This window comes from Tursiops truncatus, chromosome 10, assembly GCF_011762595.2.
Source record: "Tursiops truncatus isolate mTurTru1 chromosome 10, mTurTru1.mat.Y, whole genome shotgun sequence".
NCBI lineage: Eukaryota > Metazoa > Chordata > Mammalia > Artiodactyla > Delphinidae > Tursiops > Tursiops truncatus.
The window spans coordinates 6,154,373-6,177,696 of record NC_047043.1 but is presented as its reverse complement, the minus strand read 5'-3'; the positions used below and the strand labels follow the sequence as shown (position 1 = coordinate 6,177,696).

The window sequence follows — 23,324 nt, the reverse complement described above, 5'->3', positions numbered from 1 at the left end:
TCCAGGATTAACTGAATTCTTTTTCATTTTGAGTTTGGCTGTATCTACCTGCAGTCCACCAATGCCCCACAGAGCAAAGAAATCTGTGTTCAAGGCCCGAGTTCAACATTAGGGACTGGGGTGAGACAGTGGCCTAGTAGAGGGGGCTGAGGCTGGGATTCAGACTCCAGCCGCCCTACCTGCCAAGCCTACACTCAATCACCACACGGCATCATCCTTGCATCGAAAGGCAAACTTACCACCTGATGTTTCTGGATAATGAAGGAAATGCGATTTTCAATTCCAAGCAATTAATAATAATAATGATAAAAACATTCTGTTTCTGTCTTAAAGAATAAATATAATTCACTGTAATATCTCTACTCCTCAATTTTGCTGTTTTTAAAATAGGATAAAGCTAAAAATCACTTTCTGTACTCCCTCTACTGCGAATTCCAGCTCTTTAGAATTGGGAAGAATTTCTTCAACTCCCTACTCTCTTTTTCAGTCTGTCTACGGGAAAAAAAATTATGTAGAGATGATAAGCCTTATGAGAGCCCCTTTCAAAGTCACGAGTCAGTTGGTAGCCCAAGACCCCTGGCTCCTGGATTCCACTCATCTCACTGCCTGTCCCAGCAGGGAGCCCCAAGTGTACGTTTCCTAAAAGCCAATGTTCCTCACATACCTTCAGAGAAAACATAAAGACAGCATTCATTAGATTTCATTGCCTTAGTTATTATCCAACTTGTAAAAGAATAAAGACATTTTGTTTAAAGCAGCTACACCATTGGGCAATGGTCATAAATTCAATATTCTTCTAAGAATTAATCTAAGAATAGGAAAAACAGACACACTTTTATTGATGGTACAGCTGTACCATTAAAAGAAGAAACTTTCCAAACAAGACATTTTATTGGCAGTAAAACGTGGGGTTTCCCCATCAGTTTTAACATCAAATTCCTTATCAGGAAGCCCTAACTGCCGGTGTCAAGAGGACAAAAGGATTCATAAATGGGATGTTGTTAGAATGTGCCTTTTTCAATGGCTTTCTCTTTTCCCTTTTATGCTCTGTTCTTTGAAATTGCCTAAACAACAAAATGTAATCTTAATTTTATATGTTTGACTTTGTGATTAACTTGATTCATGTGGGCCTTAAAGGTGGGGAAGGACATCGCATAACCTATAAGAAATCATTCATGGTTCCTAAGGTTATTTAAATAATGCTAATTCTAAATCCTCACATATTATGGTTTACCCTAGGGTGGTAACTGAAAAGTTAAGAAAAAAGAAAACGACTCATGAATAACTGGACACTTTAAGACTTAAAACTTAACAGAACAGTTGAGACTTTGTTCCCACTAATAACGTTTCATGTGCATAAAGCAAATAAACACCATAGTTGATTCATCTCAAGTTTATACTGAAACAAAGGGGAAGGATATTTGAAGTTGATACTGTTTTGAAAAGGGGGTTCACTTTTACTCTGATTTAAAATGTGTTATCAAAAATGGACATAAAAAGTAAGAAATCACCAAAAATAATACAACTTATCCTTAGAAGAAACAATGGAATATTTTGAGAGATCTGCAGTTTTCATGACTATCAATTAGAATATTGTCTTGCATCACACTCGTACTGTTGATCTTCAGTCTATGTGAGTTCCTTAGAAGTGTACATTGGCTTTTGCTTTACAGTGGCTCGTACCATAAGGATCATACAATAAGTCTGTGAAAGAACAGGAGTCAGAGGAACCCTGTGGACATGTCGGTCTAACGAGGGCACGAGTGTGGATCTCTCGCTGACTCATCCGATGGGTGATCTTGGCTGTGTGGCTTCTCTGCCTTGAGCCTTGCCTTCCTTTTCTGTACAGGGGAGGATCAAAAAACCTACTTTGGGGCTTCCCTGGTGGCGCAGTGGTTAAGAGTCCGCCTGCCGATGAAGGGGACGCGGGTTCGTGCCCCGGTCCGGGAAGTTCCCACATGCCGCGGAGCGGCTGGGCCCGTGAGCCATGGCCGATGGGCCTAAGCGTCCGGAGCCTGTGCTCCGCAACGGGAGAGGCCACAACAGTGAGAGGCCCCTGCGTACCGCAAAAAAAAACCCAAACAAAAAAACCTACTCTGTATGCTTATTTTAGTAAGAATTAAAAGACCACAGTGCTGGAGTTCAACACTGGTATTTATTATTATCTAATCCCCTCTTTTTGGAAATGAAAAAATCTGAGACCCAGGGGGAGAAATGCCTAAGCAAAGGTCACAAGGTCTTTAGGTCACGTGGTCAGATTACCACATTACCCAAGGTAGGCCTAGCTTTATTTGTTTCAAATATACCTATAGGCCAGGCTTTATGGAAGGCGGGAAGGAATCTTTCAATAATGAACACAGATTTGATTCCTACTTTTGATAGCTGAGTACACTCATCCCTTGATATCTGAGGGCGATAGGTTCCAGGAACCCCCTCCCGAACGCATACCAAAATCCACGATGCTTAAGTCCCTTATATAAAATGGCGTAAAGTATTTACATATAACCTACGCACAGCCTCCCTTATACTTTAAATCCTCTCTAGATTACTTATAATACCTCATACAATATAAAAGCTAAGTAAATAGTTATAAGTACAATGTAAACGTTTTATAAATAGTTGCCTATGTGTGGCAAATTCAAGTTTTGCTTTTTGGAACTTTCTGGAATTTTTTTTCGAATATTTATGATCCAAAGTTGGTTGAATCCACAGATGGGGAACCTGGGGAAATGGAGACTGACCGTACATGAAGGAGAAGACCAGCAGTCCTCCAAGGAATAGCAGGAAGGATTTATACGCAACAGAAGACCTAAAATATCTCAACACGTTGATTCTGCCCATCCCATATGTCACAGCTCAACTCAGGAAGGCTTTCCATCCTGAAGTATTATCAATAGGAAGCATTATCACCACCACAGAAAAGAAAACGGGTGGGCGGGGAGACAGAGTAGAGAACAAGAGTTCAACTAGGTCCACACTAAGATGGGGTAGGAAGACTTCGTATTTGTAGGCTGAGCGAATCACCTTAGGGGAAGGAGGTGGGAATGCTTGTACACTGTTCTCTGCTGCTTCACTTTGCCTTACCTGGTCCTCCATAAAATGCCCATTCCTTCCTTGAAGCTCATATTTTATCAGAAAAGTACCTAATTCATTCACATTAGGGTAGGTGACAGATTACCCACTTTTAATCTTCTGTGGCACATTCCCTTGGAACTCCAAATAAATCTCTAATGAATCACATTCTGGGCAATGTGAAGGAGGTAAGTTTCCAAGTGGTGTCTGGTCTCTGCTTTGAAAAATTGGGAGCACGATGAAACCAGACAGCCTAACTGCGCATAGAACACGACTGCTGCGGCACCTGTAAATGGGAAGTTATCTTCTAGCCTTGCTTCCCAAGGACGGCTGATCTCTTTATTTACAAAATGCCTAGGGCTCATGGGATTTACTTTCTTGTAGCTCATTAAAAAAAAAAAAAAAAAAAAAAAAGACCTTCCAGCTTTCATTTCTCTGCTGGTAGCTCTTTAAGGATTCCACCCTCCCTTCTGAGTTCTGCTGTTCGGCTCCTTGGACGTGGATTCCCAAAGGGTCCGGGGATTCGCCCACTACCCTGGTTCCCTTCCTGACAGCTGGCCTGCCCTTTGTTATGGGAGCTCCCCAAGTCAGAGCTGGCTCACTTCATTATTAATTTATAGAGCCACAGGTGTATTTCTGAACAATTTAAGAGGTGTAATTGAATCCATTATGTACCAATCAAGTTGTTTCACAAAATTCTACTCGTTGAATTGCCTTCTATTGAGGGATACCAGTAATTACTCTCATGATGTGTAATAGTTCATCTAGGCATCCTTGAAAAAACAGAAAAATCATCTTGACACCTTCAAATTACTCTTCAAATTACTATAGTAATTAGTATATTTACTGTATATAGTGTTTCTCTTCAAATTACTATAGTAATCATTGGCTGAGAGCCAATAGCAAAGAATCCTTTAAAAGAGCTATGTTTTTTAAGAGGATTTTCATATGATAAAGGTATACATAGATTTCCCTACTCTTTTGGGAAGGGACTTTTTATCAGATAACATGCCTTGGATTTTCAGAAAAGAAAGACCAGATCATTATATGTATCCATTTGTTTTAGTAGCACTGTTTAGTACCACTGTTACGCCTTAGCCAGTTGAAAGATTTAATTATTTATCTTATAGGGGGAGAGTAAAAGCTGTATGGCTATCTAAAGATGCTGCTACTGTAGGTTAAAATGCCTTTCCATGAATGCTTTTGAGGTTTAAAGCTAATGTGCAGTATTCTTACTCCATAGAAGGGAAATGAAATGTAGTTGTTGAAAACTTAATGCCCCCATGTATCAAATTGAGGCCAAAGAAGAATTATGTTCATGGAGAAAAGTTGTCACTGAGATGACAACTTGTATGTATTTGTTTATATGAAAAAACAGATTGCTCAAATATTGTGGACTGCTTGGGATGCATGATACTGTGGGCTCCTCTAGGAAATCGTGAATACTTTCAATAAGTCAAAAATGGTTTTTACGTTAGGAAAGGAGACTAAATTTATCAGACTAGTTTATTAATACAAGAAATGTCAGAGAGATTTATACTAGTTGATCCACACTGAACCGATCTACTTTTTAAATAAAATCTCTAACATTTGCTGTTTAATCATAAACTTATGACTGAGATGAGAGGCAGTTGGAAGCAATGGAAAGAAGCCTGGATCTGCTACCAGACAATGCAGCCTCTGGTACAGCTTCCACTGCTGATGAGCTCGACCACCCTGGACCTGCATTTCCTAACATGCACAGTGAATTTCTCAGACAAGATGATCTCTAAGGCCACTCCAAGTCTTTAAAATACTCCGGGGTGAAAGCTGCCATATACACCACTTGCTAATGTTAAAGCTTCTGGGATGACAAGGGAGACATCTGGTGCCCCAAGTTGCCCTATGACTGAATACTTGCTTTGAACTTTTGAACCTGTCTGGACCCTCTCATTCACACCTTAACTTTGAACTGGATTTAAGATTTCTAATTCCTCATGGTATGATTTCCTTTGTATTACTAGGGTTTCGAAAGCCATATTCTAAAGTAATTCATATTAAGCCATTGTTGGCTCACTCCCAATTTTAAATGACTATTGTAGATAACAATGGCTATTATTATTCCCTGTTGATGACAGTCCACGATACAGCAGTTTTCATTAAAGATAAATAAATCCATACATACAATGTACACATTTGATTTTCTGATCCTCAAAAGTAAATAAAAACATCCTTGTCCTACTAAAAGAGTAGCACTTACAAAAGAGTAATTTGTAAAAAGCCATCATTTAATTAAATAAAATGTTCTCGGGCTTCCCTGGTGGCGCAGTGGTTGAGGGTCCGCCTGCCGATGCAGGGGACACGGGTTCGTGCCCTGGTCCGGGAAGATCCCACATGCCTCGGAGCGGCTGGGCCCGTGAGCCACGGCCGCTGAGCCTGCGGCGTCCGGAGCCTGTGCTCCGCAACAGGAGAGGCCACAACAGTGAGAGGCCCGTGTACAGCAAAAAAAAAAAAAAAAAAAGGTTCTCTGTCATTCAAAAAATAAAGGCTATTCCTAGGATAATAAGGAGAGGATTTGTTAAGGTAATTGCCTAAGACTGAATACTTATTTTGGTCTTGTAAACACTACATTTAAGACTAATTTTACACACACACACACACACACACACACACAGACACATACACACTCACCAGGCTCTAGGTTACATTGAATGAGACACAAATTAAGAGGAAAAAGGAAAATAAAAGCACTGAATTTTTCACCTTCTCAAAAGGAGAGTTAAAAGTTGTTAGTTTTTCCTTTACTTGACAGTTACATCAATAAAAGTTCTTCTGGAAAAGATTAAAAAATCAACTGACAGAATAAAAAAAAGGAGTGACTATCTTTCAAATTGTTGTGAAAAATAAAAGACAAGAGAAATTAATCACTAAAATAAAAGCATGACTAAAGTAGACCACGCATAAGAGAAAAATAAACATAAAAGATCTAAATTCCCCCTTTACAAGGCAAAGACTCCCAGAAATCAGTAAAATAACAATATAATATTTTATTCTTCATAAGAAACATTTAAGAAGTAAAATATCATTAGAAAATAGTATACACGAAGCTCTAGAGTGTAACTCCCTCTCCCCTATCCGCCCCCCTCAAAAAACTCAGGGTAAAAATACTGATATCAGTTTTATTTGCAGTAATAACTACGTGACAGCAGGGACAGCATGTTTGTTTATAGATCTGTTCTCAACAACTATCAAGTATCTGGAATGTAATCACAATTCAGGAAATAATTGTTGAGTGAATAAGTGGACAAATTAATAAGAATTTGTTCTGTTAGGAAAAACGTTGAATTGAGTAAGCAGGATAATTTTATATTGATGAAGGTTAGAAACAGTAAGAAATCTATAAAAGTATTAAGCTTTTATGCTTCTGATACGTTCAAATTACCTCAGTAAATAACAGAAGTGCAGCCTTGGGTCATTCATCTTTATAGTCCGAGGGTTTTCTCTACTGTCTGATCAATGGTGGATACACGATGGCCTCAAGTTACATTAAGAAGGTGTGTGGCTAAACCAAAGGATGTACGTGTGAGAGTGACTGGAGAAGAAGGCACGTGAGAGTCATGCGAAAGGATCCTGCTGCATCCAGCCCCACTCTACAGCACCCTCTTTCTCCATTCTCTGTATGCCAGGCTCACTACCCAGCTACATTACCTGATTAAGACAAACCCAGGTTCTTCTAGATTCCAACCTCAATTTAGATACCTTGTTTCACATTATTAATACGTATCATTAGCAGCCTCCCTTGTTTTACCAACACCTGAGTTCCCTTCCCCCTTGTCCACACTTTACCCCCCTGATCATTGCTCCATTTCTCTGAACCTGCCTCATGGGCTAGTTTGTGAAGGGCCATTTTTTCATAAGCCATCCTAGTTTCAATAGGGAAGCAGAAAATCATTTTATACCACAACCGTTCCCCACAAAATATCCCACTAAAACGAACAGAAGGTAATTGGCAACCACGGGATCCAAAAAAGTGAGAGATTGTTGAAAAATAAAACTACTTAGAGAAATGCAGTAACGATCCAGGCAATAAATAAAGAGGGCTTGGACTAGCGTAGAATCCTAGGGCCTGGACTGGGAATACATCAGGGAGGTTGGATTTGAAACACATTTGTGATTTGACCAGACAGGGTGATTGATGAGGTATAGAATGACTCCGAAGTTGCTACCTTGGACGTTTCAGTGGATGATAGAACCATTCACAGGTAGAAGGAACAGTTTTAGAAAGAAAGCACAGTTTTGAGGGGGAAGATAACGGTTTCTCTTCTGGTCATCCTAATTTTGATGGACTCATAGAGCACTAAGGATGAGAAGCCTAGTAGGCAGTGGAGAGAGATTTGGTTTAAATAATGTAGCTAATCTGGCCACACTTTGGACCAGTTTGACTGAGTACCAGCTACGGGCAAGAAGTGATCTCGGAATAGTTAGAAATGACTAGATTTGTGGTTGATTAGATCAGGGAGGAAGAGTAAATAAATAACTCTTTTGTCACCGCTGAACAGTTGTTATCTTAGTGTCTATTTGTGGTTCTCAATGGAAGTAGATTAGGACAATGACCTATTCACATGATCCAATATTAAAAGGTAGCCCATTCTATAAAGAAACTAATATCATGTTCAAAATCTTTAAAAAATCTTAGTCATAAGTTACAGAAAACAAAATAGTAATACTAACCATGTAAAAGTACATTCAGCTGCATTCTGTTATTAATGACTCAAACTAACATCTTCCCACCTTTAAATCTCCCAAGATTCTTGCTCTATGTAAGCAACACTTTCCTCCTACCAACATCCTTTTAGGAGCCCTCCATCACATCCATCTGGCACCAGGGTAGCACTGTCATGGATCATCAAGACAGGCTGGCTAGAGAGGTAGATCCCTTTTGTCAAGCGGGAAAATTTAAAGAGTCACAGGTTCATAACTCTTATCCTCTATAGTAACAATGGCCTTGCTGATGATTTAAGGACTTCAGATGGTGCTATTCAGCCAGCATAGTTATAAAGAATACCCCATTGTGGAACATCGTTCCATAGGTCAGTAAATTTTCTGTCACTTTTCCTATTTCAGCTCATCTTACACATCAAAAAACTCACACTGTCCATAAAATGGAAGATATGCCATATAAGAGTTATATCAAAAAAGATCTTTTATGTGAAATCACTTCATAAAGGGCTGTTTGAGCACGAGGTCTTAGTAGTTATTTTAGCCTATCACAGGACTCCGAGATTCAGAGTCAGACTCTCATTCTCTTTTGCTGGGCTCTTGGAAATAGCACAACTGAATTCTAAAATGGATAGAAAACAGTGACCCAGAATTATGATCACTGCTCTAGAGTTACTGGATTTAATTCCTGCTTCAAACAGGAACAGTAGTAAAACCAACTTTGAATTCAGCAGGTCTTTTCTACACACTGTCAACCCCTTTCCAATTTCATCTTTGACCCTGATTCAATCCCTTCTTTTGGGTGGTCACATTCACACAGCCTTCCAAATTACCTTCTTTATCACATTGCCTCTGAGGTTCAGAGCTACCTGAAACATAGTTTTTGTGTCTGGAGACAAAATGCCAGATGGTAAGATGCATAAAAACTGGTGACCCAACTGTGAAGATGAATTAAGAATAGGTACTGCCAATTTAATTGTTTAGTTCTGGTTTTAGTTTTGATGGTGTTCTATTAGTGCTTTCAAACTCTTTTCTTTGCAAGTAGCATAATTCAAAATGAAAGGACAAACAAGTTGAGCACTTAATTTGTGTTCCTTAAAAAATAACTCCGTGCTTACTTACTTGACTTGGGCTTGTGCTGTTATTGCTACAAAACTCGCTTTCCTTGGGTTTTGTTGGTTTTGTTGTTGTAGGGGGCGGTGGTGATTCTAATCTTTCAAGCAAGGGATCTTCTTGCCTATACTTCAGGGTGTCTTCCAAAGCATGACACTACCCAAATGCATGTGTATTTCTAGGAAGAGAAAACAAAAAGTTCTAAGAGGTCCTTCACCACCAAAAATTAACCATTTCACTTATTACCTGTTCTATTTGTTTCAACATACTATTTTCAGGTACTCAAGACCAGATCATTCTATACCTGTATGTAAAAGGCTTTGCATTACCTAGAATTCGTAAGTTATCGAGCAAAAATGAAGAATGGGTTTCTCCATTTTTTAATGGTAAAAATTAATTCCCACATAAAATAGGAAAGAAGCAACTTGATACAACTTCCTCTTTTAATCTAATTCTTTTCTCTGCCTTGTGTTCACTTCCAGCACTTTGGGGTTCCCATTGTTCCTTGTGGAACCCAGCTCAGCCTGAGGAGTCCCAGTTTGTCCAAGCTCCTCCCCAGTGCACACCCATCTTTTCTTCCTGACTGCCTGCCTGTGGGTTTCAGGCTCCAGCACCGGGCACTGAAGCCACAGCCTCAGATCGACTGCTCACCCGGCTACCACTCCTAGTGGGTGTGCTTCTCTGGTCCAACACTGAACACTACACACTGCCATTGTCTTTTCATGACTTTTCTAATTTGTTATTTACTTTGTTCTTTCCTCTACTCTCTGCTTCTCAAAGCTTATCTAATCTCACAAGAAGAGTTCAAGTCCCACCCTTTGCATGAAGCCTTCCCTGCTATTTACTGTTGCTGTATCTCTCTTCTAGCACTTAATGCATCCTTAAGGGCAGAAATGATGTTTCACTCATATTTGTATCCCCAAAAGCAACTATCACAGTGCCCAATGCAGAACTGGAGTTCAATAAATGTCTGTTGACTGAAGTTCAGTTTGCTTTATTCTCTAGCCCTTTTGGGCACTGCTTGGGTTGTCACCATGACTGTATCTAAAAGACAACTTTACCCTTCTGGGCTCTCTGCTCTTGTTTTATCTATTTTTATGATGTGTTTATACATAGTTCCTGTTTTATGCCAGAAGCCAAGCACTTTGGTGATACATTTGCAGTCAGGTTAAATGTTTGACATTTTTTTCAAGTGGAAAGGCCCTCACCAGATGCGTTAATAAGAGTTTTCCTGTGAAACCTTATCATGAAAAAAGATAATAACTGAATCCAATTAAGGCATCATGTAGTTACTGTGGTAGAATATCCAGCACAAAGCAAACTCTTAGGAATTGTGGGTTGAATGATTGAAGGAATAAATCGATGGATCTCCTAATTAATAAAAACCTAAACAAGGAACAAAGCTATCAGGTATACGTGTAACATTGCGATTTTTAATGACATGACTGGAGAATTTTCCAAAGAAACATGGATAACATCTACAGTCATATGAGCAGGTAGCAGCTTTCTGTCCTCTTAATTGCATTAGTTCTTCATCCTTGTTTAGAGTTTGCTCTAGGCTATAGTTGATAATGAGCTATAATTTATGGTTTATACAAAATAGTATTTTTTAACCTTTTAAAAAATAAAATACCACAGAACAACTGGAGTGATATGTCTAAGAAACTCTTCTCACAGGGATCTAGATCTATTTTTAGATTTTAGATTTTTTTGCTTGTCTAACATCAATAAAAGAAAGTGTCCAAAGTAGTATTTAAATACTTTTTCTACCATTGCTAAATATTTGAGAATTTTGTAAAAATTCGTTCAACTCCCACCTATCATTCAGCTTCTAGAAGTTGCTATGTATTTCAGTAGAAAGTGGGTACAGCTTTGTCTTGGAAGTTTTATGTCTCAAAACATTTTTCCCCCAAAGAAAGTTCTAATTATAAGTCCTGAGGAACCAAGTAAAAGTCTAATATAAAATAGGAATAACTATCTGCTATCTCAGTAAGTACACTGTCAGAATAAACCTTCCTTAGGGAAAAACTAGCTCTTTTTATCTGTGAGAGGAAAAAAAAAAAAAAAGGAAAGGAGACTCCAGAAAATTTTTAAGTGATTAAAAAATTAAAACTTAAATTATTCTCTTGTAAATGAAACTAGGAGAATAATAGTTAAAAGTAAAAGTTTCCTGGTTTGATTTGGGTCCACTTCTATGCAGTACCTATAATGTTACCTTTGAGGATGTCCTTGGCTTTAATTTACATTTCTAAGCTCATCGTGGTTACAAATATTACTTTTGTAATCCAGGGACTCTGTAGCATTTCTGTTGCTTTATATCTAACAATTTGTTGGACCAATTAAAATTAAAAAGGTCAGCAAAGATTTTGTAAGTCATTCATCCAACAAAACTTCACTGAGCAGTAATGAAATAATGCACCATGGGTTTACAGGTTAGGTTCAGGGCACAGACACGCCCACATTAGTACAGTACCTGTCAGAGGTAGTATCAGTGACAGTCTCCATAGATACCAGGAGGTCAGGAAAGACAATAATGAAAGGAATAGGTCTAAATTTAATCTTCAAGTATCATCAATGTTCATTAGACAAAAAAAGTCTAGGATAGGAAAAAAGGTTGCTTATACGAAGGAAACTGACTGAAGAAAGTTGAGACGTGGAACTCTTTGATGTGGTACAGGAAATGTCAGGATGGATGATGACTGTCAGGGAGGAGGGTGAAAATAAGAGAAGAGTTGTGAGCTGAACTGTGTGCCCCCAAATTCATACATGGAAGCCCTAACCCCTGCTACCTCAGACTGTGACTGTATTTAGACGTAGGGTTTTAAAAGAGGTAATAGTTTAGATGAGGCTGTTAGGGTGACCCTAATCCACTCTGACTGGTGTCCTTAGAAGAAGAGGAGATTAGGACACACAGAGTAACATCAGGGACGCATGAGAAAAGACCATGTGGGGACACAGAAGGAGAAAAGACCATGTGGGGACACAGAAGGAGAAAAGACCATGTGGGGACACAGAAGGAGAAAAGACCATGTGGGGACACAGAAGGAGAAAGACCATGTGGGGACACAGAAGGAGACCGCCTGCAAGACAAGGAGAGGCCTCGGGAGAACCAGCCCTGTTGCACCTTGCTCTTCGACTTCCAGGCTCCACGACTGTGAGACAATAGATTTCTGTTGCTTAAGTCACCCAGTTCTGGCACGTTGTTATGTCAGCTCTAGCAAACTAATACCAGATGAGACTGGGGAGGGAGGCTGGGGCCTTTCCATGGGGGGCTTCACACATCCTGAGAAATCTTCACATCCTGCAGGTGCTGGGGATTGTTAAACAATTACAAATGGGAAACTAGCAATATCTTAATGACAAACTTTATTTGATAAAAGTATCACTCCGTAAACCACATACAAGAGAGAAGACATGGAAGACTAGAGATGGAAAGACCGATAGTTGAGCTGAGAGATAACGAAGGCCTTGTGGAGGCAAGAGTGGAGACTGACGTGAGAGATGTTTCAGGTACAGACTCAGCAGATGCTGGATCCAGAGTTGGTGTCATGTTTCAGCAACGAGAATGACACTCAGATCCGCTGCAATGTTGGGACCTGCAGTACAGGAGCTCAGTAAGCATTTATGAATGAATGAATGAACAGAGGAAGAAACAATGAAATGACAAGCCAATTACCCTCTCCATCAGATGTACACCTGAGAATAAACCATACGACTCCAAATACAGTAATAATGTTGTTATTACTACCTCTCTTAAATTTCAATTTGCCACACTGTATATGCAGACAATCAAGTGTTAACTCTAAACAGGTACAATACCCATCCATTCTTGTATGATTTATATATTGTCTGTTTTCCTATAACAGGTATTGATTGATTGCTCAGTAGATGATACTCAACCATGTGCTACTTGGGTTCAGAAGGGGTACTAGAAAGTAATGTAGAAAAGACTTCTGCCCCAAAAAGGCTTTAAAAAAATCTCCACACTACAAAGCCTTCATTCTTTAAAATGTGTGCAGCAAAGGAAAGAGCATTACAGAGCATCAGAGGCAAAGTGCTGTTGGTGTGGCCCAGACATGTGTTGTGCTAAGGGTTCAGGGTAGAAAGACATCAGTATGAAACAAACTGGGAAGGAAAAGTGTAATTGACCTGCTATGACTTAACTCCATATGGAGGGATGGGTAGATTTACTAGATTTGTCTTCTCTCAAGTTTTCCAAAAAGTACATGAGAGAAGGTTAGACCAGAAGGCCCATCTGGCGCATGTGAAAAGGGACCTGGGCACCACCCTATTTGCCAATTGCGGTTTAGAGCAGGAGGGTTCAGCTCACTGCGGTCCACAGGCCAAACCCAACCCTCTGGCTGTTTTTGCACAGCCTGTGATCGAAGAATGGTTTTTATATCTTTAAATGGCTGGAAAGAAGAAGAAAATTTCTTGATATACAAAAATTATGCGAAATCCCAATTTCAATCATATTCGTTTATTCTCCATATTGTTTGCAGCTGCCTTTATGCTACAAGGACAGAACTGAGTAATGGTGACAGAGACCGTATGGTCCACGAAGCCAAAAACATTTCCTATGCTGCCCTTTACAGAAAAAGTTTTCCAACCCCTGGCTCAGAGCAAGGAAAAATAAGATCAAAGACCAAGATTTTTACTGACTTTTTAGGAACACTGACTCCCCGTGCCCTGCAATGAAGTAGAGATGAGCATCCCGCAAACAGAACCTGCATGTGGCTCATATAAGCATTTGTAAAATTAGTATTTTACAAAGTGTGCTCTATGGAAATTAAGTTCCAAGGAATGATAAAGGCTGTGGCATGAAAAAAAAAGGGATTCTGTGGACAAACGGTAACTTTCAGGGATGCTGAATGAGGCTTCAAGAAGTTAACAGGCTCATGGAAATTTTGAATCTGCACACATTTCTCAAACAAGTTCTACCCTGGCATTTTTTTCTACTCCACCCTACTCTCCAAAACAGGGCACCAAATGGGACTGGTATGCCTTGAAATAGAATCCGGGGAGTGCTGTACCAATTGCGTGAAGATGGTGATGATGTATTACTTTCATTAAATACTCCCTAAATTATTCAAAAATTCAACCACAAAATCAGGTAAAATGTGACATTCTACTGAGAATCTGTCATCTCAAGAATTGCATTCGGATGTTCACATTGCCAACACGTATCATATACTTCTTGATGACCTGTAAGAGGCAAATTCTTGGCAAAGAGATGCAGCTTCTGAAGGCAGAGAAAGTCTACAGGCATCAGTGCACCCGTTTAAAGCAGATCAAAGGAGTTTAATGTAGCAGAAAGCCAAGGTGGCTAGGTTATCAAGCACCACAGATCGCACTCAGAGCCTCTAATCAGCAGGACCACTTGGAAAAACAAACAGCCTGCAAGGGCTAATCACCGGTTGGAAGTCAAGTTATGCAAAATACGTTTCTTTTGTGTGAATAGCACAGGTCCCTGGATTGGCTGCTGGTAAAGACAGCCATCGAGGCTGATAGAATTCTCTCACTCACTGGCTTCTACAGTTTGGGATTATTCCTAAAACTTTAACTTCTTTTCTTGATTTTATATCACGGAGAGAGTGCTGACAAATCAGGAAATAGTACACTGCCAAAAAAAAAAAAAGAAAAAAGAAGAAGTACTGCCCGTTTGTTGAATGGCTTACTGATGTTTGGTGTTTTCATTATTTTGCTACATATTTTTCCCAGTATTTTAGTTCACATTCCCAAAGAAAAAGTCATATGCCCAGAAAGCACTGACCTCAATATTTTTGCAAATCGTGGATTAAATGATATACAGACCTACTTTCCCCACCAAGTGTTTATCTACAAGCTACAGGGTGTCCGGGCACTTCTGGGGAATCATCAAGGGTGTGGGTAGATGCAGGAGATCTGAGCTTATATAGCTAAGGTGACCCTGAAAGAGGGTCTATTACAGCCCTTAATATATCCTATGATTTCTCTGCGATTCTTAATTTCCTTGAAGAGTTTTGCCCCTTTATCAAGAAAGAAAAAGATCTGTAAACAAAGACTTTCCTCATGAAAAAATGATGAGGAAAAAGAACCCATATACTTATTTTAGGGCTACTGTGAGAATCAAAGGAATTTTAAAAATATATATTTCAGGGGCAGGGCGGGGTGAGAGGAAGAGTGATTTGAAAAAGTGCCTGGCACAAAGTAAGCCGTATAGCAATGTTATCTATTATCATCATCATCATCGGAGAAATTTCCATTAAGACAAAACTTAAATTCCCATGAAGGAATAACCCTAAAATGATCTGTTTGGTAATTTTTGATGTGTATATGTCATGACTCATATTCTTAAAATAAGGCAAAAGTGTAAAAGCGACAAAATGTTTCATCATAGGTGCTATCGTTTTATTAGTTTTCATATAAAATCCAAGAGAACTGTTTGCTAAGATACCTAAAGAAAATGATCTACAGAAAATTCTAGAAGAAAACAGGAAGTACACTGTTTGGCCTCATATCTTGCTGATGTTCTGGCACAAACACTGATTTTTATTTGCCATCGAACTCATCGTCAGCTCATAGGATCTGAGTATTGACCCATGGGTGAACCAACCACCATGTTAATTTTCCCTAGACCCAAATCATGGTTGTAAGTTACTCAAGCTGGTCAAATAAGAGTGACTCTCAGGATTAATGATGCTACTGGAAAAGTTACTTCCTCTTTGCTGCAGACTTGAAGGTAGCTGGGCTTGTGCTGCTGCAGCCATCTTGCCACCATGAGGAAAGACTGACTGAGACAAAACAGTCCAAGGGAAAGACAAAGCTGTGAGGTGGTGAAAAACTGAGTTCTGATGGCATCATTTGAGCTCCTGGATCAGCCTATGGTTAAATCTAGTCCTACCACAAACTTTTGAGTAAAAAGAGCCAATAAATTGTTGACTTTCTTAAGCCACATTGGTTAAATTACAAAGCAGGAAGAGTAACCAAAAATTAAGCACCAGAGCCTCGCTGAGAAGGGTCATGGGGTTTTATTGATAAGGCTTTAAGAAGACCTCAAATGAAACTTGTATTCTATTAGGAAAAGGAAGCAAAGAAACTACCAAGAACAAAGAGCCTAACATGTGCTTGGCATTCTCTATTTATTAAAACCTCTTACCCATAGGGATTATGATATTAGTATTTTACTCCCATTTCTGACTTTCAGAGTAGCAGTTTTAGACCTGAGCTGCCTGGGTTCTGCCTGCAGGCTCCCTAGGTTATAACATTTAGTATCACTCTGTATCTATGGTTAATTTTTAGGCTCACCCTATCATACAGAGCCCAATGACAGTGATGCCCAGAGCCCGATATTTCCTCTTTGCCTGTATTCATACAGACATGAAAGCTCATCTCAGAAGGCGTTTGTAACTGTTGCAGTTGTGTCCAAATGCACTCATTTATCTAGTCAAGAATGTTTAGTGGGAAGCCATTCTACTCCAGGCACTGCTGCAGGCACTGGAGACACAGCAATGAGCAGACAAACACGCCTCCCTTTGCAGAACTTATATGCTAGGGGATGGAGATAGAAAATAAACAAGATGAATAAATAAAATCTAAGTGTGTTACATGGTGAACTAGATGAAAGGGAACTGGAAATTGCTGAGACAGGTAGAAGGATGGGTCACAACTTTAGATAAAGGGGCTTGGGGAAGTCTCACCAAGAGGGTGACATTTAAGTAAAGACCTTAAGGGGGTCACAGAGAAGAGCATTGTAAGCAGAGAGATGAGCACGTGCAAAGGTCCTGAGGTGAGAGGGTGCTCTGCGGACATAGGTGTGCCCTAGGAACAGCAAGAAAGCCTCTTCATCTGGCCCAGAGTGATTAGGAGGAAGAACAATGGGAAATGAGATCAGAGGGTGAATGATGTGGGAAAGTGAAAGGTAGAAGGTAGCAGATTCACTGAAGCCATTTGAGCACTTAATTTTTCTAAGTGAGTGGAAAACGTAGAAATCTTTAAGCCGAGTGACATGATCTGACTTACATTTTACCAGGATATTCTGGCAGTATTAGAATAGACTTGGGGTGTAGTGGCAGAAGCAGGGACACCCAGCAAGAGACTATGACAGTAATCACAGTATATGGAATAATAGTGCCTTCGAGCAACATAACAGAGGAAGAAGTGTTAAGGATTTGCCAGATTCCGATAAAGCCAGCAAGAACAAGTCCAGATACCATAGTATTGTAAGGAAGCCCATGGCCAAGGCCTCAGTCAGTCCCCGTCCCTCATGCTGTGCTGCAGCCACCTTGACCTACAGAGCTTTCTGCTGATGTCCTGCCCTCTCACCTTGGCAGACACCAACCCTTAGTCACACAGCAAGACTCAGCCCTGAGGTCTCCTCACCCAAGGAGCCTTCCCCTGGAGCCTGGCTCTTAAAGCCCTCATCATACTATTTCCTTATTTACTTGTTTTTCCCCTACTAAACTTGGAGCCGCTGGAAATTAGGAACTGAGTCTTGGTGGAGGTTATAGCTTAGTGCTTTGAACAATGTCTGACATAAAGTAAGGCCTCATAAATCCATGTTTAATGAATGAATAAAATCACATTTTTATTTCGGTTTTTTAAAATTTATTGAATTGCTCTTTCCTCATTTGAAAAATGGAATAACAACTTCTTTACTAATTATGATGAAGTGAGTATACAAGTGCCCAGGATAGGTCCTGGCAGAGAAAATCCACATAGATATTGCTAGAACCCACCAGTTTTCAGTTTATCCAGCTAAAGTAGGCTTTACTATTTTTTTTTTTTTTTTTTTTTTTTTTTTTTGCGGTACGCGGGCCTCTCACTGTTGTGGCCTCTCCCGTTGCGGAGCACAGGCTCCGGACGCGCAGGCTCAGCGGCCATGACTCATGGGCCCAGCCGCTCCGCGGCACGTGGGATCTTCCCGGACCGGGGCACGAACCTGTGTCCCCTGCATCGGCAGGCGGACTCTCAACCACTGCGCCACCAGGGAAGCCTGGCTTTACTATTTTTGCTGACTTTCTCTAGCTTTTGAAAACCAACTTTTCCACTTTTTATTTAAAGTAGTATTTTACCTTTTTGGAATATTTGCTTTACCTTTTAAAGTATTAGCCAAAGGATAAGGAAACAACTTGGAATTCAGTAAGAAACAAACCGAACTTTTGCAAAAGCTTTGCTTATTTAAACAAAAACAGTTCTGTGAATCCCCCCGAAGGGAGGTTGGGTGCTGACCTAATCTTGTTTGCCTTCCTATTCAGTATCCTTCCCTACCAACCTCCCTCGGGGCCTTAAAAGGAATTACCAACTGCACAAAGAACTGCCTTGATGGTCATGCTTCCTTGGTGTTTCTGGTCTAATGGATGAGTGATATTGAAATAACAGAAAAGTGCATTTTGTTTTCATTTTTATTTTGATAGCTTAACATTTTGAGGAAGTTTTTTTTCCTCTTCTAAAGAAGCATTACATAGAAACAGCAAATTGAATGCTTAACAGAAAAAAAACCACCATAATACTCCTTGGAAGAAACCAAAGTGATCATTGTTTTAAATAAAAGTAGCTTCTAGTTACTGAAAACTTAATACCTGGACAGAACAGGCACTGGGATGCATGAATTTTCTTATTTACTCCCTTGGAGAAGTCTGGGAGATGTGTCCTGGTGTTATCGCCATTTTGCATATAAGGACTGAGGCTCAGTGTGGTTCCCCTGAGATAATATAGCCCGTAACGACCCCATGATACCCGTTTCCCTCTAGAAGTGACTGTTCATTTTTATATTCCCATCCCCTGAGTCTTATTTCAGGCCCTTAGCATCTCACTCTCCAATTGTTGCAGTGGGACTTGTAGCCAAAGCAAAGGAGAGAGAAAGTTCTAGCAATTCTTTTCTTCTCTTTTCTTTCCTATTCATCTTGAAGCCCATGTTAGAAGAATCCTCTTGCAACTTTGATCTGATACCGTCCCTACTCGTAAAACGTTGATGGCTCTCATTGCACAGAACACAGATCAAACTTCTTTGTCTGACATTCAAGGATCTTCATCCTGTGCCTTGGCCTATTTATCTGGTCTTTTCTATCATTGGCCCTTACACTCAAGGCCGCAGCGCAAGATTCTACACTGAAAGCCTGCTCAGCTCTGTGCAGTGACCCTGCTTTAAAAGGCCTGAATGCTAGCCTGTCTGTCTGCTCTCCATTTTTGAAACATCCCTTGGGCTCTCCAACTCTGTTTGCATTTCGTCTCTCTTGAATGCCTTCCACCACCATTTGTCTACCCTGATCTTATCATATTCAAACGACTGCTCGACTTATTCATCTTCGATTATGTCTTACCTGATCACCTTGGTCGGAAGCAATTTCTCTTTTTCAGCATTCAGATAAAATTTATTTTGAACCATGTATATGCTGTTGTTCTCACATTGCTTTGATAGTCTTCTGTCTAATCTCCTTCACTATATTTCAATCATCTTGAATATAAGGAATTATAAGAGTCAGGATAGGTTAGGTTACGGTACATCACCAATGATGACAAAAATTCAGTGGGTACAAATGCAAATGTATAATTCTATCAACTCTGAACCTGGCTTCTATAGCGTCATCCTCCACCACGTGGAGAGTGGTCACTTACAATAGCAGAGGGAATAGGAAGGTAAGTTGAACACTAGTACTCAGAGCTTCTACCCAGAAGTGACACATAACGCACATTACATCTGTTTACAGCTTATGTGCAAACCAAGTACTTGGTCAAGGGTAACTTCAAGAAGAGTATGGATGTATAGAGTATAGAGAAAAAGTAGAATAGTATATGCACTTCTCTAATGACTACAGAAACCATACTGGCGCCTATGAGTTACTATAAGAACAAGGCCTTCACCTACTTCTGCATATTTCAGTCTTGACTCACCAAGACGATCTTCTTGTACCTCCCCTGCCACAGTGGACAGAAGGTAGAACTGAGTAGGCGAATACTTGCCCTGCTCGGGTTCCAAGTGTCTCATCAGCATTCTAGTATAAAGCCAGAATGACCAGACGCATTTGCCTGCACAAACCCAGGTGCCACACGACTGTTTCACACACAACCAACATTGCCCTACTAAGAAGTAAAAGGAAGGGTCTGGTTGATGTCACACCTATTGACAGATCTGAAATCTCAGTAGCATTAACAACAAAAAAAAGCGCATACTTCTTGCTCACACATCTGCAGCCTGGCTGGAGCTTAGCTGATCAAGGCCGGCCTCAGTTGGGTCCGGGTCTCAGCTTCAGGTTGGGTCAGCTTACTCTGTCTCTCATCCTCCTGGAATAGCTACTCAAAGCACATTTTTCTCAGGATGAAAGGTAGGAGCATAAAAGTGCAAGCCCAATGTGGCAAGCACAGTTTATGCTTCTGCTCAAATTACAACTGATAACATCCATTTGACCAGAGTGAAACACACCCAGATTAAGGGGTGGGAAAGAATGCTCTCTCCACCATGAGACAAAACAAGTCACAGGGCCAAACGGAGAGGAACTGTACTACCCCCAAGGACGAAGTGGGGAGAGAGTGAATACCTGTGGACAATGGTCAAATCTACCCCAGCTGACGTCCAAAGAGGAGAAATTAAAATGTGAATTTCACAGCAACATTTCTGATGCTCAAACAATATTTCCTGCAAGATTTCTCCACGCCAGAAGAATTGATGTGCATTTACCAACAGAGCTATGTTCAAGCTGTGTACTTCAACTTCTAGAACTATGTTTTTGAAATCGAATTGACCAATGGCCTTCCACTGCAAATGACACAAAGAAAGCATTGGACCACTAGCTGTTAGAATCCTCTGGGATTTGTCAGAATCTGGGCGGCTGTGTGGTACTCCAAGCCTAAATTATTTGAAGCATAGGTGTCAGGTGTGATGGGACAGTCACTGGTGGTAGAACCAATGTTACACAGCTCCTAGCAAAAGACATTTAATGCATGGGATGTGGGCTATAGCAGAACTCTTGAGAAGTAGAGTTTTCTTGCTTTTACCAGCAGATTAGGGAAAGGGTGTCAAGGATTTCGACTCTAAGGATGCAATGGAGTGTACCCCCAGTTGTACAGGGTATCACCTACTTACATATATAATCATAGTCTGCAGGATATGAAATTTATAATGACCCCCAAATAGCCAATATATTTAGAATTACAGGGGCCAAGGAGAGAAAAGAGAGCTGATACAAGGAAATACTAATGAAAATCAGACTGTATGGCACAGTCTTAGGAAAAGGGAATGGTATTTAAATTATTTAAAATAACCCATTTGGACAAGTCATTTACATGGAAGGTCCAAGAAAATTAAGACGTTCAAACATTTCTGGACACAGAATTTAACTCCAGTGAAAACCACATTGGCAGATGCAGGAGGAGTGCTTCTAACTTATATTCCGTCCTGCTGGTCTGAAGGAAGCAGATGTAGAGGGTCCTGGAGAAGCAGGTTAGAACAAGGAGATGGGCTGGAAAATTCCATCATGCTGATTGTGGTACTAAGCTTTCTAATTTACCAATAGGAGCATGATTCATCGCCCCCAAATCATGTACTCTGTGGTCAGGTAAATTTTCACTTCCTAGTCTAAACAAAGGGCTACCAGTGTTTCGGTATGGATCCTGCCCCACGAAAAAGAATGTGAGCTAGTTATGTAGGATTAGGCTGAGCTCCCAGAGTTTGAAGAATGCGTTGTCTCTTCAGCTCTTCAGTGGTGGACGTGGAAGGAAGCGGGTTGAACGTTGTTTCCTGCTGGTCCTGACGGCTCCCACCCCTTGTATTCCACGACCACACAGTCCAAGAGCGCTCTTTGCGATGGCAGAAAAGCTCTGTATTGGCGCTGCCAAGGAAGTAACCACTAGCCACACGTGGCTACTGAGCATTTGACATGTGGTTAATGTGACTTTGAACATGAATGTTTGATTTTATTTCATTTTAATTTACTTAAATTTAAATAGGTACATGTGGCAAGTGGCTACCATATTGGATAGCACCATTCTAGAATTAGAGAGTCCTCTGAGCCTATATATTCTTTGAAGCCCTCAAAAGGCTCTCAAACAGCTTTTCAACAAACTGACATTCTCAGAGCCAATAACTGAATGCCAGCAAGCAACCAGCAGTGTCTTAGCAGCTCTCTTGATTGTCAAAAGAAAAAGAAAAAGAAAAAAAAAATTCTGCTTCTGGGCAGACATCTGACTGTGTAACCGATGCAGAGAGACAATTTAGTTCAGAATTATGTGCCACCCTGACTCTACCTGGCAGGTGCCTTCTGCGCTGGCTTTTCTATCTGAAAACTTGAGAAAGATGACAGGGTTTTAAATGATTAACTCCTCTGGGCCACATTACTTAATTATACAGTACATCCAGGGATAGGCACATGGGTCTTTTATGGTAAATGATATGACGGTCTTAAAAACTCATTAATATGTCATTAACCAAGCAGACATTTACTAATTAAACAATTAGCCCCTCTGTTCTTTTCCTTTGTTCCTCCTAGAGATGCTTGGTTACCCAGAGCCCCAATTTAGCAGAAGGTCCCCTCTTCTTTACCCAGAGAAAATCACTCATAAAGCAAACTCGGAGACTAAATGATTTCACCAGATTTTTTCCCAAGTTGGCCACAAAAAGGAAATCAAAGCTGATTTACATAGTGCAAATTGATGTGGGTGTTTGTCTAGTTTAAATAAATCATCCTGATCTGTAAACCAATTTTAGATATATGTGATATAGCATCTACCATAGCTGGCATAAACAGTGAATATAACAAAACTACACATCCCAGTTAAATAAATACAAACAGACAAGATAAACAGCTTAAAATGTGTTATTATGATTCATCATGTAACGTCAATACCAAAGAAAAGTGCAATGTTCTTAACGTTCTCTCTCCGAAGATTTTAAACATCCATCACGCTCTCTGATAATTTTACTTTAATCATATTTGTTGGGCTGAAACGATGCTAAACTGCAGGACAAGGATCCTCTAACATATGAAAACAAAATATAGCAAATGTCTTCTGAAACAGGATTTTGTGTATTTATAAAAGTAAATGTAAAATAGCTTTAACTTCAAGTTAGCGGGGCAGCTGACGCAAACCTGGTCTCTTTAGGACTCACTGGGGTTTTAGCTTCTGGAACACACGGGTCTGAGTCCATGCTGACAGCCCGGAAGCTTCGGGACAACACACGGGGTTGACAACACACGGGGACAACACACGGGGTTGAGTCCGTGCTAATGGGAGCCAAGTCTCCTCAGCACTTGCTGGGGCTTTGGCTTTGGGACACTGTGGGGTCCAGTTCACGCTGACAGGAGCCCCGTCTCCTCAGGACCTGCCGGGAGGTGGTGCGGCTGAAGGAAAAGGCAATCCACAGGACCCAAGACACAGTAGCTACTAACATACTCTTTCCACGGTGACTCTTAATACCATATGAACTCCTACAAGGGAAATAAGTATCACAACTTTGGTTGAACGTG

The 23,324-nt window shown here is 40.3% G+C and overlaps 1 long non-coding RNA gene across 6 annotated transcripts in view; it reads right to left on the bottom strand.

The window, feature by feature from the left end:
- LOC141279684 (uncharacterized) overlaps positions 1 to 23,324 on the bottom strand; it is a 274,965-nt gene that overhangs the window by 111,786 nt on the left and 139,855 nt on the right. For all 6 annotated transcript variants that reach the window (XR_012334322.1, XR_012334324.1, XR_012334321.1 and 3 more), the window contains exon 3: positions 8,893 to 9,061. This is a non-coding gene — a long non-coding RNA (uncharacterized lncRNA). The remainder of the gene's footprint in view (positions 1 to 8,892; positions 9,062 to 23,324) is intronic.